This window comes from Gracilinanus agilis, chromosome 3 (genome assembly GCF_016433145.1).
Source record: "Gracilinanus agilis isolate LMUSP501 chromosome 3, AgileGrace, whole genome shotgun sequence".
Classification (NCBI taxonomy): domain Eukaryota; kingdom Metazoa; phylum Chordata; class Mammalia; order Didelphimorphia; family Didelphidae; genus Gracilinanus; species Gracilinanus agilis.
In genome coordinates this window covers 414,717,721-414,737,090 of record NC_058132.1, presented here as the reverse complement: position 1 = coordinate 414,737,090, position 19,370 = coordinate 414,717,721, and positions in this window count along the sequence as shown.

Sequence of the window (19,370 nt, the reverse complement as noted above, 5' to 3'; positions counted from 1 at the left end):
TGTCCCAGATTCTCAGGGTTTCTTTGCTGAGTTGGCAGCAATATTTGGCCTGGAATTCTGGCTCCATGGTTGCCATGGCTCAGTTTCTTAGGTTCAAAGATTCTGAAGCCTATGCCAAAATTGAAAAGGATAAATGAAATAAGATCAAAATTCCAAACCCATGACTTGGGGCCACAAGGCCTAAAAGGAAACAGGAAGGTTGACCCTTTTCCTATGCTAGGTTTAGTTCTTGGTGACATGCCTCAGGTGAATAATGCCTTTAATGCTGGAAACCATCTGAAAGGGATTAATTGTCTCAATCTGGCCATTTTAAAAAACAGCCAGTTTTGCTTTGTAACCAGTGGAGAGAGGCTGCTTCCACACATGTGGTTGGGTAATGTACAATGTTTTCTCCCAAAAGCAGGTTCCTGTAGTCTCCCACGGGTGTTCTGGGCATGAAGAACATTTTATTTCACTGAACCAACACTAAATTCTTAGTATGGATCTAACTTGGTCACAGTGTATATACTCTTTTTAATATGCTATTCTAACCTATTTATTAATATGTTACTGAACAAATTTGTATCAGTATTCATTAGGAATATTGACCTATGGTGGAGTTTTTTTCCTCTGCTTTGTCTTTTCCTGGTTTAAGTATCAGAACCATATTTGTATCATAGAATGAGATTAGAAGGCTCCCCTTTCTTATTTTAACAAACACTTCATGTAATATTGGAATTTATTGTTCTCTGAATGCTTGATGGGATTCACTTACAGATCCATCTTGTCCCTGAGTTTTCTCTTTGGGAATTCATTTATGGCTTGTTCAAGTTCTTTTTCTGATATTGGGTCATTTAAATAATCTGTTTCTTTTTTGTTGTTGTTGTTAATATGAGTATTTCAGCTTTGAGTAAGTAATTTTCATTTATTTATTTCATTACTGTTTTATTTACTTATAATTGGGCAAAATAGTTCTCTTTACTTCCTTTTAATTTTTAAAATTTTCTAATTTTTTATTCCTTAACTTAATTTTTTGCTTTTAATTTTTCTCAATTATATGCAAATACAAAATTTTAATGCTTGTTTTTTAAAATTTGAGTTCCAAATTTTCTCCCTTCCTCCCTCCTATCAATTATACATATATAGTCATGCACAAATTCTTATTAGCCACATTGCAAAAGAAACTGTGGAGCAAAAAAATAAAAACCCCTCAAGAACAATAATGAGTTTTTTTAAAAGTACGTTTCAATCTGTAATCAGATTCCATTAGTTCTGGCTCTGGCGGTAGATAGCATTTTCCATCATAAATACTTGAGAAATGTCTTTGATTGTTTGATCATAAGAATAGCTGCACAGCTGATCATTGTATAATATTGCTGTTACTGTGTACAATGTTTCCTTGGTTCTGTTCACTGCATTTTAATCAGTTCATATAAGTCTTGCCAGATTTTTCTGAAACCATCCACATTTCTTATAACACAATAATATTCCATCAAAATCATATAATATGTTTTGTTTAGCCATTCCCAATTGATGGGCATTCAATTCCTTCAATTTCCAAATTTTTGCCACCACAAAAAAAACTGCCCCAAATATCCTTGTACAAGTAGGCCCTTTCCCCTTTTCTTTCATCTCCTTGGGATACAATACAAACACAGCAGTGGTATTGTTTGGTCAAAGGGTCTAAATATGCACAATTTGATAATCCTTTGGGCCTACTTCCCAAATTGCTCTCCAGAATAGTTGGATCACTTCACACTTCAACCAACATTGTATTAGTATCCCAATCCCCTATCTTTTATATTATTATTATTTAAAAATACTTACCTTCCATCTTAGAATCAATACTGTATATTGGTCCAAAGACAGAAGAGGGATGAGGACTAGGCTATGAGGTTTAAGTGATTTGCCCAGGGTCACACAGCTAGGAGGTGTCTGAATCTAGAACCTCCAATCTCTAGATTGGCTCTCAATCTACTGAATCACACATTTGCACCCTCTTCAGTATTATCTAAAAAAAACACCCCATTATAGTCATCTCACATCCATGCCTTCTATCTATGTATATTCTTTCTAAATGCTCCAATAATGATAAAGTTCTTAAGAGCTACAAAGCCAAGTAGGAATAATAATAGTTTAACCTTATTGGATTCCTTATTATTTCTCTTTCCTGTTTAACTTTTTATGCTTCTCTTGAGTCTTGTGTTTGAAAGTAAAATTTTTTATTCAGCTCTGGTATTTTCAATAGGAATGGCTGAAAGTCTGTATTTCATTAAATATCTAATTCCCCCTATCATGGATATTCACTTTTGCTAGATAGGTTATTTTAGTTGTAATTCTAGCTTCTTTGCCTTCCAGAATGTCATATTCCATGTTCTCTGATCTTTTAATGTGATATTGCTAAATCTTCTTTTTATCTGTTTGCAATATTTCTTCCTTGACTTGGAAGCTCTAGAATTTGGTGATAATATTCCTGGGAGTTTTCATTTTGGGATCTTTTTCAGGAAGTGATCAATTAATTCTTTCAATTTCTAGTTTACTTTCTGGTTCTAGGATATCAGGAAACTTTTTCTTCATAATTTTTAAAAAATGATGTCTCTGCTTTTTTTTTGATCATGACTTTTAGATAGTTAAATAATTCTTAAGGGATCTCACCTTGATTGATTTTTTAGTTTAGTTTTTCCAGTGAAACATTTTACATATTTTTTTATTTTTCAAAAATATCAAAAATTCTTTTGATTTTATTTTATTGTTTCTTGGTGTCCAATAGAGTCATTAGCTTTCACTTGCTCAGTTCTGATTTTTAAGAAATTATTTTCTTCAGTGAGCTTTTGTACCTCTTTTCCCATTTTGCTGTGGTAATAATCTAGGCAAGAAACACCAGTCTTTTCCTTTCCTGCCAAACCTGGTCAAGGGCCTAAAGTAAATTTGTTAATATTAAACTTCTAGCTGACAAAAGGGAAGGGATATCTAGACAAGAAATGGGAAATTGAAAATATCAGAAAAAGTCTACACTATCAGGAGGGTAAAGAAGAAAGAAGGGAAGCCTTTGGGTCTCTCTGATAGATTAATCTGTCCGAAGTCCAGGACTCAGAAACTCCTGGGAAAAGAGACATCAACTGTGCCACAAAGTCATCAGCAGCTGCTTTCTTAACAACAGATTCTGAGTCCTTCCTTCTTCCTTAAGGCATGTCTGTGTCCAAAGATCTTCTGTTCTGCCATGAAGCCCCAATTCATTGAGAAGTCAATGTACTTCACCTATAGTGGCTTGGGAAGTCTCTACTCTACAATGACAGACTCAATGGATGGTTCATTCTCATGGCCTACCTACAAAGAGATGGTTAAATCTAAGTGGTTTGACTGTTTGCATAACTGAAGCAGAACATTGGTTGTGGAAGTCAAAATCTGTGGAGGACTATCCAGCAACTCACTCGCCAAATTAACTAGCAACTTGTGTAACTGATAATAAATTTTTATTTTTTTCCTATGGATGTATAAATATATATATAAAAACATAAACAAACAAATAAATATATAAAGAAATTCATATTAAAAATGCCTTAAAAAGCAAAACTGACCAAATCTGAAAAAGAGGTATAATGAATTTTTATACCACTTTTTCCGATTTGGTCAATTTTGCTTTTTAAGAAATTCTCTTCAGTGAAAAAAAATTTTTTTTGCTTCTTTTGCCATTTGACCAATTATTTTTTTAAAAAAATCCTTTTTGAGCTCTTCCAGGAATTATTTTTGGACCTGAGACCAATTCATATTTTTCTTTGAGACTTTGGATGTGGCAGTTTTGGTTAGGTGTTTGTTTTTTTTTGGTTCATTTCCCAGCCCATTTCTTGTCTTTTAACTTTATGTTAAAGTTGGGTTCTTCTCCTGGGGTTGGGGGGAGGGGGATATTGTTCCAAGCTTCAAGTCTTTTTTGCTCCTGTTTTCAGAGCTAGCTATGGAGGTTTGTAGAAATTTTGGGTGATTCCAGAGTGGTATGATCTAAGAAGCGTAATCATTACTCTCCTAGTCCTGTGCTCTGGTCTTTACCCAGGAAGAAACCTTGTTTCCCTGTAGCCACCAGTGTTATCACTCCTCCTGACCCTGGAAGAGCAACAAAGTCCCCTGCTTTCTTATAGCCACAATTGCTAGTGCTCTCTTCTGCCTTGGAATTGAGACCAGGATCGCTACTTCCTTGTGAGTGACCATAAGGACTCTTCTTCACCCTGGAACCCAAACAAGACTCTTCTTCCTCTGGGGCTGCAGGCATATAATTTCTTTTGGCCCTGGGACTGTGATCTGGAATTATATATAGTCAATGCAACAGTATCCAGAATATCCAGCAAATGATCTTCTGCAATCCATTTCCAATCTGTTGTCAGATGTCTCTTTCAATTGCCTTTGGGCTGAGAGCTGAGAGAAGCTGCTGCTACCAACAGTCACTTCCAAGGCCTACTGTTGGTACTAAAATAGTCTGCTTTGCACTCCAGAGTCAACCACCATGCTAGTAAGACTGACTTTTTCTGCCAACCTCTTAAGTTGTCTTGGGAAGGAAAAATTTTCACCCTGTCTCTGTTGTGACAGAATTTAATTTGAGGAATTATTTTAGAGTTGTCTGGAAAGAAATTTTAGAAAGCTTGACTGAGTGTTCCTCTATTCCGCCATTTTCTGCCTCTTTTCTTCAATTGTTGGCTTCCTTTTTATTTTTGAGGTGAATGATTTAGTTTTTCACACTCTTTAAAAAAATCAAATTAGCTAATGTGATTTAATTTACATCCTCCACCCCAGATCAGCTCCTATTTTTATTTTCAGTTCAACAAAAATTTTTTTGCTTTCAATTCTGTTCTTTTTTCTTTTTCAGAATTTCTATATTGTTGTTTATTGGGATTTTTTGATTTGTTATTTAAAATTTTTTTTGCATACCCAATTTATAGATCTTTTCTTTCTTTTGTTCATGAAATCTTTCGGTCATATACATTTCCCTGTTAAGTACTGTTTTAGTTACATCACATCAATTTTGGTACATCTTATTACTATAATTTTTTAAATGAAAGTTTATATTATTTCCATAATTAGTCATTGTTTTACATTTGACCTATTCTAATTTTAAGGCATTCAGTTCTTGCATAAAGTTCTGTTTTAGGGTATCAGTTCTTTCATTCTTTCCTTGCTATCTAATCTATTTTGTATACTTTGTTTCATTTCTTCCAAATATTTTTGTAGTTCTTGTGGCCATGACATGTTTTTCTTTGAGGATTAACTTGCACTTGTGGAGTTACTTTTTTCTTCTCTATTTACTCCTCAGGCTACTCTCAGTACAAAGTATTTTTTATTGTATTTGTTCTTTTCTTTGGTTTACTTGTATCACCATCCTTAGTGTTTGGATTAAGGACTTGTTCTTGGGTCAAACTTTGATCCTGTATTATGGGCTGGGCCCTTCTTAGACATAAGATATGATTGCTAAGATTATGTACCACTTTCTGTAGGAATTATTTGGCTTTGTCTACTGCTATGGTTTAGAGCTGGAATGTTGGGATACTGAATTGGGCTACTTCAGCCTAGAGTCTACTCAAGACCTCTCTTCTGTTGTGGGCTTCTGGGGTCACTGTAAGAAATTAAAATTAAGGGTTTGACTAAATATATGAGAATTCTAAGATCATACTGTGGTCACCAATTTAAAAATATTATAGCTCAAGTCAAATTGACTTTCAGTAGCTTTATTTATAAAGAGGGGGAAAGAGTGAAAGTAGAGAAATGTAAAAGAGGGTAGTCTATCTTATCACCCTAAGTGTTGCTCTGTCCCCAGCTCAACCCATGCAGGGCTTGTTAACACTTGGTGGTGAATTAAATAAGGGTTCAATCTACATGGCCTCCTCCAAGAAGGGGAGAACTCTCTGGAAATAATCTCTCCAGAAGCCAGGAAAGGAAGGTCAGCTTCTCACTCACCCAAGTCGAAGCTCCAAAGGAGAAGATCCAGAAGTCTTACCAGAAGCAGTTCAAGAGTCAGAGTCCCAGGTCGAAGTGCCAAGTTGTAGCTCCAAGCCTCAGTCCCAGCCCAAGATCCTTCAACCTGGAAAATTCAGGCCGAAGACCCCCTGGGACAGGAAGTTCAGGATTTTTATAGTCCTCTTTCTATGTCACTTCCAGTCCCTTCCTCTACTTTATGAGAGTCAATTGTAGACTTTAAATTTGCTTAGAACTGCCCAAGAGTGGTCAGTCGCTTCTGGAGTTGACACCCACTTTTAGCAAGTGGCTTGTGTACCTCCCCTACTTAGTGTTAAAGTAGAGGTGTTTTCATTTTTTTTATTATTAATTTAAAAATAGGCAAGGGGAGAGTTAATTCTATCTTCACAGTCACCCCACTCTGGGTGCTGCTGGGACCTTTCTCTTGTGTGGGTTCTTGAGTTGCCCTTCCCAAAATGCTTTCCAAAAATTCTCATTTGTCTCTAATCAGTTATCTGCAGGATTCTGGCACTCTTTTTGTGAATCCCTATACTGGGTGGAAGAATTTGAAGCTGATTCTCTTTGGGTTTCTTTATCTGGTAGATTTATAAGAATTTTGGGTATTTGTGGGGGAATCTAAGCTCCTAATACTTCACCATCTTCCCATAATCTTTCTGCCTTCCCATTCACTTTGGAACTTCATTATTTGAGCAACATGTAGCAAAATCATGGAAGGTTGGGAAGATCTAGATATTTTGGTGATCTCTTGTCTCTTCTACCCTCCATCCCCATTGTACAGGTTGAATGTCATGGAAAAATATTTAAGTGCTTTTTATGTGCAAAGTACTATATATTAAGAACTGGAGAGATAAATTGAAAAGTGCGATGAAGGAATAAAGGAATATAAAAGAATTTACTAAGTACCTCCTATATGTAAAGCACTGGGATACAAATATAGGATGTCCCTAAAATCTTAGTGCAGCTGAAAGATATTAAAATTATTTAATACATTATTCTTTAATAGCTTAGAATTTAAGTAGGACTTTTGGCCTATGGAAATGTGTGACAATTGCTTCTCTCAAGGAGTTTACATTCTAACAGGGGAGATATTACTGCAAGTAAGATGAAAAGTCCCATGTTTCTTAGATTATAGCAGCAAAGCAATGCTTCTTCTTTAACGTCATTTTACTGGCAAAATAATATATATTTCTGATGGTGAATTTGATAGGGGCAAGGATTTTTGAGGTGAGAGTTTGAAAAACTTGCAGAAACCATTGCTAGAACACATCCCAACAGGGTTGTAACCCCCTAATGATGGCAGCTAGAATTGGTCTGGTAGTAAAAACCATGCTCTGAGGTATACATTCTGCCCAATATCTCCCTTAGGGTTATCTATTGCTTCAGCTAGGCTGGCTTGCCTGTCTGATAGGTGGCATTTAGTTGGCAGATGGTGGGGATGATTGGCCCCTTTTTCATATGAGTTGCTTCCCTGAATAATTACTACAGAGGTCAACCCGGGAGAAGGGTAAGTGGTCTAGGGCAGTGATGGGCAAACTTTTTAAAGAGGGGACCAAAGGAAAGGAAATGCTCATCTGTCAGTATGTTTTTAAGGCAACTCTTTCGAAGTTTCATTGTATTTTATCCCACTCATTGTATTTGTCAGATTAGGAATAATGTCATGTGGCTGGATAGAACATTTCAGGGGGCTGCATCTGGCTCACGGGATGTAGTTTGTCCATCACTGGATTAGGGGATGTTTCCATTCCTGAGGTTCTTGGTTTTTCCTTCCTTTTGGTGGCACTTGGCCAGAAAGTGCTTTCAAGGAATTCATGTTTTAATTAGGAGAGAAAACATATAGAGAGATTCAAACTTATGGTAGATAGAAAGGCCCAGTGGTCATTAGGGTTTAGGAGAAAAGTAAATGAGAAGGCCTAGGAGTCCTTAGAGTACACAATCAGATTATGTAACAATGCTTGAGGTTCTTGAAGTGTCAGGGTAGATTATAAGGTCTAGTGGACCTTAGATTATGAAGGAAGGAGAGATGATAATTCCTAGTGGTCCACTATTTTATAGGGAGGATTTTACAGTAATTTAGTGACTTCCTGATCATCAAAGAGGTATAAGCAGTCAGAAATTTCTGGGATAATGGGCCTAACATTAGAGTACAACAAGATAATTGTGTAAATAGAATTAGCTCGAGCCCATTAATAGTCAAAATTCTATTCAACCTAGGCGTGCTAATGATGTCACCCTAACCTCCCTTAGTGGGGAGGACAATAAGTAACAAATCAAGAATAAGGGACTGCCCAAAGGGCAGTCCAAATCAATGTAGAAACTGCCATTTGTCCATTTGAATTAGAGGTGGACCACAGGAAGTGATGAAAGACACTATCTCTTTAAGTAAGTTAGTGAACTTCCTGTGGGGGCAGTTGCCATCTCGAACTGGGAGCAGAAGCATCTCCTGAGACCACAGAGAATTTATACTCTGTATTGTCACGTGGGTAAGTTAGGCTGACTTCCTTGGCCTAGCTGGGCCAATTCTAAACTCTGCCTATCTGGCTGTTGGGCCTTGTGGCTTACAGCTTCATTTATTAAGCTTTATAACCTTCTTCTCTCTCCGACTAGCCTCTCCCTTTTTCTCTTTATTCCTACCTTTTACCTACCAGACTGTAAATAAACTCTTCAACCCGATGCTGACTTGGGTCTGATTTAATTACGGAATCAACCTAATTGTTGATTCCTGGCGGCCACATATTTTAATATATATCTATAAATACCTAAATTTTCCTTCTTACATTTTTGGCGACCACTTAGGTCTCGAACTTCCTCAATCTTCCTGAATTTTCTTGAATTCTTCTTTACTTTATACCTATCCTTAAGTCAGCCTTCTCACAGCACACCTTGGAGCTTCGGTTGATATAAAGCTGCTAGACTGGTGAGATCAAAAAACGGGGACCCTGAAAATTTAGCTAGGCTGTTTCCTTGTCTTAAGGAAAGAAATAAGCCTTCTTACATAATTAGGGGTGAGGATAAGAGATTTTGTTTCTAGACAAGAGGGGACATGCAGAACTTTATGGATACTAGGCAATGGAATCAAGGGAAGGGAAGAGGAAGGTTTTAGCCTTTTAGATACAGATTCTCTTATCAAGAAGTATGTAGTAGTAATCTTCTGCTTCTAAGAATGTCAGTCAATCAGTGTTTATTAAGTATCTATTAAGCATTAGGCACTGGTGGTTCAAAGAGAAAAAAAATGAAGCAATCTCTACTCTGGGGGAGAAAATATGTGCATATATATTTAGAATATATAGCATATAGTATATGTGTACATGTTTATATCTCACCATCAGTCTCACTATCACACTATCTCACTATCTATGTATCTATTTATGTATCTATGTATCTATCTATGTATCTATTTATGTATCTATGTATCTATCTATCCATCCAAATATATATGCAGAGGGAATACAAAATAAATAGTCATTAAATAAAAAGGCAGAAGAAGGGGTGGAGCCAAGATGGGGTCTTACTAGCAGCAAAAGCTAAAACTTCTCTGATAATCCTTCTAAACAAATCTTTAAAAAGCACCTAAAAAGGTCAGGAGTCAAAAATCAATAGCAAGATGGAATGAAGGGGCTCTCCCACTGAACACAACTTGAAAGGTAGGCAGAGTTAGAGTTGATTATCATGGGATAGGAGCTAAATTTGGGATCCTAGGACCTGGGATACACCAGTCAAAGAGAACCTCAGACCCACCCCTTGAAGTCCCAGGCCCTGGCACTAGCCCACAATGAAGCTTGGAAGTCTATAGCACTTGGCCCTTTCAAGCCTGCATTGCAGTAAAGATCTAGCACAGGACAAAATAGCTCACAGTGCTGAGCCCTGCAAGCCAGGAGCAGAAGAGGCAGAATCATCAGCTTTCAGAACTCCCAGTTCACAGGTAAAAAAGAAAAGGCTGGGAAAATAAGCAAAGAGCAAAAGAAACATCTAACCATAGAAAATTTCTATGACAACAAAGAGCAAAGCACAGAATCAAAAGGGGATGGTAAGATCCAAGCAACCACATGCAAAACTTCAAAGAAAAATGGAAATTGGTCTGAAGTGCTGGAAGAACTAAAAAAGGAATTAAAAAAGCAAATAAGATAGGTCAAAGAAAAATTGGGATAAGAAATGAAAGTAATGCAAAAAGAAAACAACAACTTAAAAAGCAAAATTGGTCTACTGGAAAAAGAAGTTCAAAAATCCAATGAAGAAAAGAGTTTATTTAAAAAAATTGAACTACTGGGAAAAAGGCAAAAAAATTCAATGAAGAAAAGAGTTCCATAGACCAAATGGAAAAAGGAGGACCAAAAGGTCATGGAAGAAATTAATTCTTTAAAAATTAGAATTGGGCAAATAGAAGCTAATGACTTCATGAGACATCAAGCAACAATAAAACAAAAATCAAAAGAATGAAAAAATAGAAGAAAATATGAAATATCATATTGAAAAAACAATCAACATGGAAAATACATTCAGGAGACACATTGGACTACCTGAAAGTCATGTCCAAAAAAAAGAAAATCTTAGACATCACATTACAAGAAATTATGCAAAATAATTGCTCTGATATTCTTGAATAAGAGGATAAAAAGGAAATAGAAAGATTCCATGGATCATCTCCTGCAATAAATCCCCAAATAAAAACTCCCAGGAATGTTATAGCCAAATTCAAGAGCTCCCAGGCCAAGGAGAAAATACAGCAAGCAGCCAGAAAGAAACAATTCAAATGTCATGGAGCCCCATTAGAATCACACAGGATCTAGCAGCTTCCACAATGAAGTACTGAGAAGCTTGGAACATAATATTCTGGCAGTCAAGGGAACTGGGTTCATAACCAAGAGTCACCTACCCATAAAACCAACTATATTCTTTCAGGGGAAAGTATGGTCACTTAATAAAATAGATTTCCAAGTATTTCTGAAGAAAATACCAGACTTAAAAGAAAATTTGATGTCTAGATACAAAATACAAGAGAAACATAAAAAGGTAAGTAAGAAAGAGGAAACAAATTGTTTATATTCCTATATGGAAAGATATCTGTAACTCTAAAAATTGTTTTCATTATTATATAACTATTATAGTATATTATATAGAATATACTATATTATATAGCATATAATATAGTATATATTATATATATAACTATTATAGTAGTTAGAAAAAGTATACATAGACAGAAGGTATAGTACTAAGCTGTTTAGGATGATATGTAAAAAAAAATCTAGAGGTGAAAAAAGAGGATTGTATTTAGAGAAATGGGAAAAGAGAAGTAAAATGGGATAAATCATATCACATAAAGAGACATGGGGGGATACTATTACAGTGGAAGGGAGGATGAGGGTGGCAACAGGTAATACTTAAACCTTATTCTCACTGGAATTGGCTCAGAGAGGGAAGAACACAGATTCATTAGGTTAAAAAAATCCTATCTTACCCTATAGAGAAGTAGAAGGGGAATAAGAAAGGGAGTGGTGAGAAGGGGAGTAATATAAGGGAGGTGAAAGTTGGGGGAGTGATTAAAAAAAACCTTTAGAAAAGTAGGAGGGGAATAAGAAAGGGCATGGTGTGAAGGGTAATAATATAAGGGAGGGGAAGGGTGGAATGATTAAAAGCAAAACACTGTTGTGGAGGGAAAGACTAAAAGGAGAAAGGGCAGAATTAAAAGAGGAAATCAAGATGGAGGGTAACACACAGATTGTAATTATAACTGGGAATATAAATGGGATGAACTCACTTCAAAAAAACAGAAGCAGATAGAAGAGTGGATTAAAAACCAGAATCCTATCATATATTATTTAGAAGAAATATATATGAGGCAGGTAGACACATACAGATTAAAGGTAAAAGGCTGGAGCAGAATCTACTGGGCTTCAACAAAGCGGGCAAGAGTAGCAATCATAATCTCAGATAGAGCTAAAGCAAAAATATGTTTGTTTAAAAGGTAGGGGGCAGCTGGGTAGCTCAGTGGATTGAGAACCAGGCCTAGAGATGGGAGGTCCTAGGTTCAAATCTGACCTCAGACACTTCCTAGCTGTGTGACCCTGGGCAAGTCACTTGACCCCCATTGCCTATCCTTACCACTCTTCTGCCTTGGGGCCAATACACAGTATTGACTCCAAGATGGAAAGTAAGGGTTTTTTAAAAAATAAAAGAGATAAGGAAGGTAATTACACGTTGTTAAAAGGTAGCATAGATAATGAAGAAATACCATTACTTAACAAATATGCACCAAATGATATAGCATCCAGATTTTTAAGGGAGAAACTAGAGGAGCTTAAGGAGGAAATAGACAGTAAAACTATACTAGTGTGGGACCTCAACCTTCCCCTATCAGAACTAGATAAATTGAACCAAAAAATAAATAAGAAAGTGAATGAAACTTTAGAAAAGTTAGATTTAATAGATAGCTGGAGAAAATTGAATAGGGATAAAAAGGAATATACTTTTTCTTTTCAGCAGCACATGGTACATATACAAAAGTTGACCAAGTACTAGGACATAAAAACATCACAACCAATTGCAGAAAAGTAGAAATAATAAATGCAACTTTTCCAGATCATAATGCAGTAAAAATTATAATTGATAAGGGTTCATGGAAAGGAAAATTAAAAATTAATTGGGAACTAAATAATCCAATTCTTCAAAACCAGTTTGTCAAAGAACAAATCACAGAAACAATCACTGATTTCACTGAAGAGAATGATGAGGAGACTACATATCAAAACTTATAGAATACAGTCAAAGTGGTACTCATGGGAAAATTTGTATCCCTGAATGCTTATATCAATAAAATGGAGAAAAAACATTGCTCTGGTGCTCAACTCAGCCCAGTACAATTTGTTAACCCTCAACTAGAATTAATCTCTTTCCAGAAGTCAGGAAAGGAAAGCCAGCTATTCACTCATCCAAGTTCCCTCCAAGAGGGTGTTCGAGCCAAAAATGATGACTTGTCAGGACAACTCCTGAAGCCAACAGCTAGCCCCAGTAATTCAGGGTTTTTATAGCAACTTATTGTCCCTTCTCCTCTTCATAGGGGCCAATCATAGCTTTTAAATTGTCTAGCACTGCCTGGGGGAAGGCAGGGTGGCAGTGTCTTGTGGGAGCCATTTCTTGCTAATGCTCCCTCAGACACCTTAACCTCCCTCAAATCCCATGACTGCTCCTCCGTTTTACTTCATTTATATACAGAGATAGTCATACCATGGATCACATCTTTACCACAAATGTCAACTTCTATGATTAAAAAGATATTCAATGCTTCTGTATAATTCTGACTCTCTCTATGCCTTATCTTTCCTAAACTGATTCACTAATATCCTAATTTCTCTATGCCTTAGACTTTCTCATTCTATTGCTCCCTCCTCTGATATTATTTTCTTGTCTTCATCATCTTGACTTAATCTAAGTGTGGAGTCTAATTCTACACCTTCCTCTATTCTCATATCTCTTTTCTCATATCCTAGCATTGCTCATCTGTTGCCCAACTCCTTCTGCATAGCTTCTACTATCTTTCTCTTCTGCTCCTGCTTAATAATTATGTGTTATTGAACAGAACTTGAGGAAGTTATGGTATCTAAGAAGGTATAGCAAAAATAATAGCTACAAAATATCCCTCTTCTATAACCTTGGAGTGTACTATCTCCCAAATATAGACAAAGAGAAACTCACAACTGGTACTATTTTAATGTTAGTCACTAAGCATTTAATAAGTGCCTACTATGAATATGCCAGGCACTGTGCTAGAGATATGAAAAAAGACAAAAAGACAATCCCTGCTGCCAAGGAGCTCACATTCTAATGGGAGAGACAGCACAAAAACAACTATGTTCAAACAACCTACATGCAGACAAACTGAAAATAAGCACTAGAGGAGAAGCACTATCATTAAAAAGCTTCTCTCAGCAGGTAAAGTTTTAGCTGTGAAAGCCAGAGAAGGCAGGAGGAAAAAAAGAGGAGAGAGAAAAAGTAATAGAGAATAGCCAATGAACATGCTATGAGTCTAGAGATGAAGTTTAAGAAAGAGCAAGGAGGTCAGTGTCACTGGATCCGGATGGTGTGTGTGTGTGTGTGTGTGTGTGTGTGTGTGTGTGTGTGTGTGTGTTTGTGAAGAACACAAGAGAAGAATTATAAGAGAAGACTGGAAAGGGAAGACAGGGTGAGGTTGTGAAGGATTTTGAATTTAAACTGAGGATTTGATATTTGATCCTAGACATAATAGAAAGCTGCTGGAGTTTGTTGAGTGTGTTTGGAAGCAGAGCAGGAGGAGAGGGGGGTGACATTGTCAGATCTGCATTTTAGGAAGATTAATTTGACAGATGAGTAAGGGATGGACTTGAATGGGGGAGAATCTTGTGGCAGGGCTATTGCAATAATCCAAACATAAGGTGATGAGGATCTGAGCCAAGGTAGTGGCAGATCAGAGGATAGAGAGTAACATATGTGAGATGTTATAAAGGTCACATTGGCAGGATTTGACAACAGATTGGAAATTTGAGGCTGGTGAGAGATAGTGATGAATTGAGACTGACATCTAGGTTGTGAGGCTGGCTAACAGGGGGTGGGGGGAGGGAAGGAGAGAGGCTGCCTTCGGCAGTAATGGGAAAGTTAGGAAGTGAAGAATCTTTGAAGGGAAAGATAATGACTTAATTGTGATTTGGATGAAGGTTCAGCAAAGGAGACACAGATAGAAAAGCCAGACAGGTTGGAGGAGAACCAGGAAAGATTAGTGTTCCAAAAACCTAGAAGGGACTATTAAAGGAAAGAGGGTTATTGAGTGTCAAAGGATAGAGAGGTCAGATAGGACTCACTGGTAACTTTGGAGGGAGTATTTTTGGTTGAATGATGAGGCAGGAAGCCAGACTGTAGAGAATGACAGGAAAGGAAGTAAAGGCACCAATTGTAGATGGCCCCCTCTCAAGCAATTTGTTCACAAGATAGGAGAAATATGGAATTATAGCTTTTAGGGATGGATGGATCAAGTATTTTTGGGGATGGAGGCAATGAGTTAGAAAATACAGGGTTCAAGGAGATCAATGGCATATGTAGAGGTATTTCTCTCTTTTAAAATTTATTTATTTATTTAAAAATTTTTTTAAAAAAAACCCTTACCTTCCGTTTTGGACGCAATACTGTGTATTGGCTCCAAGGCAGAAGAGTGGTAAGGGCTAGGCAATGGGGGTTAAGTGACTTGCCCAGGGTCACGTAGCTGGGGAGTGTCTGAGGTCAGATTTGAACCTAGGGCCTCCTGTCTCTAGGCCTGGCTCTCAGTCCACTGAGCTACCCAGCTGCCCCTAGAGGTATTTCTCTTGCTTAGGAGAAGGACCACCTCTTCATATGAGACAGGGTTGAAGGAGAACATTGTGGTAGAGGACAACTGGATAATGAGATATAAGGAGGGAATAAGAGAAAACTATTTATTGGCTTCATTTTTCCAATAAAATATGAGGTAATGTTCTCAGCTGAGAGGGCGGGAGGATGAAGAGCCATGGGAGATCTGAAAAGTGAGGAAAGAGTTTGGAAGAGCTCCTCTGGCGCCAAAGATAATAAGATAATTAAGGAGTAAAGAAATGTCTTAGAGTGGTGAGAGTCCAACTGAGTTGTAGTGTACCTAGTGAGCATAGTTTTGTGATTTTATCTAGCTTTTCTCAGTAGCATATGGTACAGAGACAAGATTGAGGCTTGGCAAGGAAAGATTGGTGATATGATAAGAGGTCAGTTTAGGGTTGAATTGATTTACTGAGAGGTCAGGATGAAGAAGGGAGGAATGTGTTAATGTAGGAGAGTGATGGTCTTAGAACAAGGAGTGGAGGGAATATAGTTCATAGTATGGACCAAGAACAAGATTGGGAGTCAAAGGAGAGGAGGAGAGGTATAATAAAAATAGATTGTGATCAGATATGGGAATCTTTGAGTTCAGGATATGGAAGTGGTGCATTTGTAGGTGACAGCAAAACTAAGAGTATGACCATTTTTTTGTGTTACTTAAGTAAAGTGGAGGAAGGAGTATGTTATGTAAAAGTTGAAGAATTCTGAAGTGTTTTGAATGTATCAATACGTGTGTTTACGTCTCCTAGAATGAGGGCAGTAGTTGAGGACAGAAAGACTGAGCCAGGCACTGAATTTATTGAAGAAAGAAATGTATTATGTAGGTTAAGAAATTTTGACTCCTTGGCAACTTCTAGTTCTGTCCTTGGGGTTAAGCAGAACAAGTTGTCCCTTCAAATACCTGAAGACAACTGGGAAAGGACCATCTTCCTTAAACCTTCTGTATATTTAGTTTCCTCAGTCAATATTCATATGGTATAAACAGGATTTCCTTCACCATCTTTTTGTTGCCCACCCCATCCCATACTCTCTTGGTCATTATAATGTTCTTGCTAAAATATGCCACCAAGAACTAAATACAATAATTCATATGTAGTCTGACCAGGGTATGGGATCACCCCCCAAGTTCTGGACATTACGCTTTCCTTAATGTAGCATAAGATTACATAAATTTTCTTACCTGCCATTTCACGTTATTTATTTATCCTGGGGCACTGCAACATAAATGGTTTCCAATTTCCTCAGTCTTCTCAACTCCATCTCAGTTACTTGATCTTGTTATTACCCACAAGTTTCCCTTCCTTAAGTAGGAATTCCGATATTCTTTTCTCCCATTGTAACTTCTTGTCATTTATTACTTCCTATATCTCACTCCTAAATTTGTGCTTAGTTCTTGTTCTCATCCATTTCATTATGATCTCTTGTCCCTCTACCAATCTTCATTGCTTCCACAGGCATATCCATGCTTTGGTTTCACATTCCTCCCTCCAAGTCTTTACCCTGTAATTAGCCTGTTCAATGCTATGCTGTTCTCTTGTCTCAATTTCTTTGACGTTTTTTGCCTATTGCTGTTTAGGTGTGGTCAAATTTCAATTCTGGATGCTTTCTACCATCCTCTTCCTTCACTTCTAATGTGCTGAATAGAGATAAAGAAAATGCCTCAGCTGAGCTGACCTGATTCAGTTGTTTTTTTCATTTGTCTCCAACTCTTTGTGATCCCATTTGGGATGTTTCTGGCAAAGATAGTAGAGTGATTTACCATTTGTTTTTCCAGCTCATTTTACAGATGAGGAAAGTGAGGAAAATAATGCCAGATTTGAACTCAGGCTGATAAGTCATCTTGACTCCAGGCCTGGCTCTCTATCCATGGTGCCACCTACCCCTAAATTGCTCTGGGTAACCACTAATTGATGTTACCTAATATCAATCAGATCTTCTCTGTAGAAGGGTAATCATTTTTCTTAGCCCTAATCAATTCTCAGATGCATTCTCTGCAGTGCCCGTTTGAAACTTTTCTTTGTCAAAACTCTTACTCTATCTCCTCCTTACCAAACCCTATCCTTAAATCAGACTCTATACTTGTGGAGAGAATGTCTGAATTCCCTCGTTTCCCTTGCTCTACATCTCAAAATTCCTTAAACACTATCTTTCCATTCTTTCATTCTTTACTCCAAGGTGTACTATGGAGGTGTCCCTTCTTACCAAGACCAATTATTGTATTTCTACCTTTAAACTTTTTCTTCCCTTCAGGCAGACAGCTTTCACAATTATCCTTTACCTTTCTAATCTTCATTATCCTCATATCTACTGTCTCACTCTTTGTTGACTGCTTAGGTCTTCCCATATCTCACACTTCACTCTACCAATCCTTATCTCTTCTCCATTTCACAAATTTCTAGAGAAAAAGGTCTCTGTCTGTCTGTCTATCTCTCTTTCTCTGTCTCTCTGTCTATCTCTCCTCTCTCTTAAATAATATTTTATTCCCTCCTAAGAAATCACTTTTTTAACATTAATTTTTTTGTTTTGAATTCCAAATTCTATTCTTTCTTCTGATTCTCTATCCTTCCCTCCCTTCCTGCCCTTCCCCCTCCCTGAGATGGTAAACAATCTGATATAGATTTTACATGTGTAATCATGTAAAACATTTCCCCATATTAGTCATTTTGTGGAAGAGATCTCAAAAGAAAAAAAGAAGAAAGAAAATGATATATAGTATGTTTCAGTCTGCATTCAGACTCCATCAGCTTTTTCTCAGAGAGCAGATGGTATTTTTTATTATGAGTCTCTGGAACCATCTCAGATCACTACATTGTTGAGAATAACTGGTTGGATCAGTTATGTATGATCATTATGTCAGAATTCTTTTCTAAAAATTTAACTAAATTTGAATTAAAAAAATTTTAATAACAAATTTCCACATAAGATTTCTAAAGATCTATATTGTTTTCCTTCCTTCTTCCCTCTCCCACGTGGAGCTGTATGTCAGAGCTCTTTAAGTCTTTTGTATTGGATATTATCTGGCCTCACTCTCTGGGAGAAAGACTGGTTAATCTTCATCCTCAGGATTCTAGGATACTTTGCTGGTTTGGGAAGGTGTCTCTTCTCTAATGCTATTAGCTCATGTCCCAACAGGTTCTGGTTTTTTCATTCTTGGGGTTGAGGAAAAATTCCATTCCCCAATTAACAACAACAATTATTTCAAAGGGATATTTACTTAGAAGATATAGCAAGAACAAAAATATAAATACTTCCCATTCTCCCTTTCCCCCAGCACTTTGGGGGTAAACTCTCCCCTATCCTTTCTCAGTCTCTGGGGAGAATGAATTCAAACTTAGCTTAGATTCTACACAACATTTGCTTCTCTGACTTCATGTCCAAATGCTGCATTGTTGTTAAATGAATCCTTGCTCAACTATTGCTGGGCTGAGTCCCAAAGGTCATTCTTTGCTTATTAGGGCTTTAATGCTGAGTTGGTATAAAAACTGGATGTTGGGATGCTGGGGCACCCACTTTCCCAGTCTTTTGAAACCCATGTCATAGTTTCTACTTCCTTCATCTAAATAAGAAATGAACACGTGTGGACAGCAGGAACTGAGGTCCATTTCATGGAGACCTCATCTTGGCTTCACGGAGAAGTACCTGAGGTTTGCTCCCTTACCATATTCTTTCATTTTCATAAAGAACCTCCTATCCACCATATGATCATCCAACAAGAACCTACTCTGCACTCTGACCAAGACCTTTCCACTATATGCCATCAAGGCTCACCTAGAAGCAGGCTTCCTCACTTCCTTCAAATGGAGTTTGGCATCAACAAAGCACATTGATGCACTTGGTACACAGGAGGCTCCATTACTCTCTTCCTTCCTTCCTTCCTTCCTTCCTTCCTTCCTTCCTTCCTTCCTTNCCATTACTCTCTTCCTTCCTTCCTTCCTTCCTTCCTTCCTTCCTTCCTTCCTTCCTTCCTTCCTTCATTGGTCTCAAGCTGCTTGGATTATTTTTCTCTGTTGTTTTAGAACCTTAAAAATTAACCATCAAAATATAAGATAATCTCTTAAAGATTAAAGCTGTTAAATAAGGATGAAATT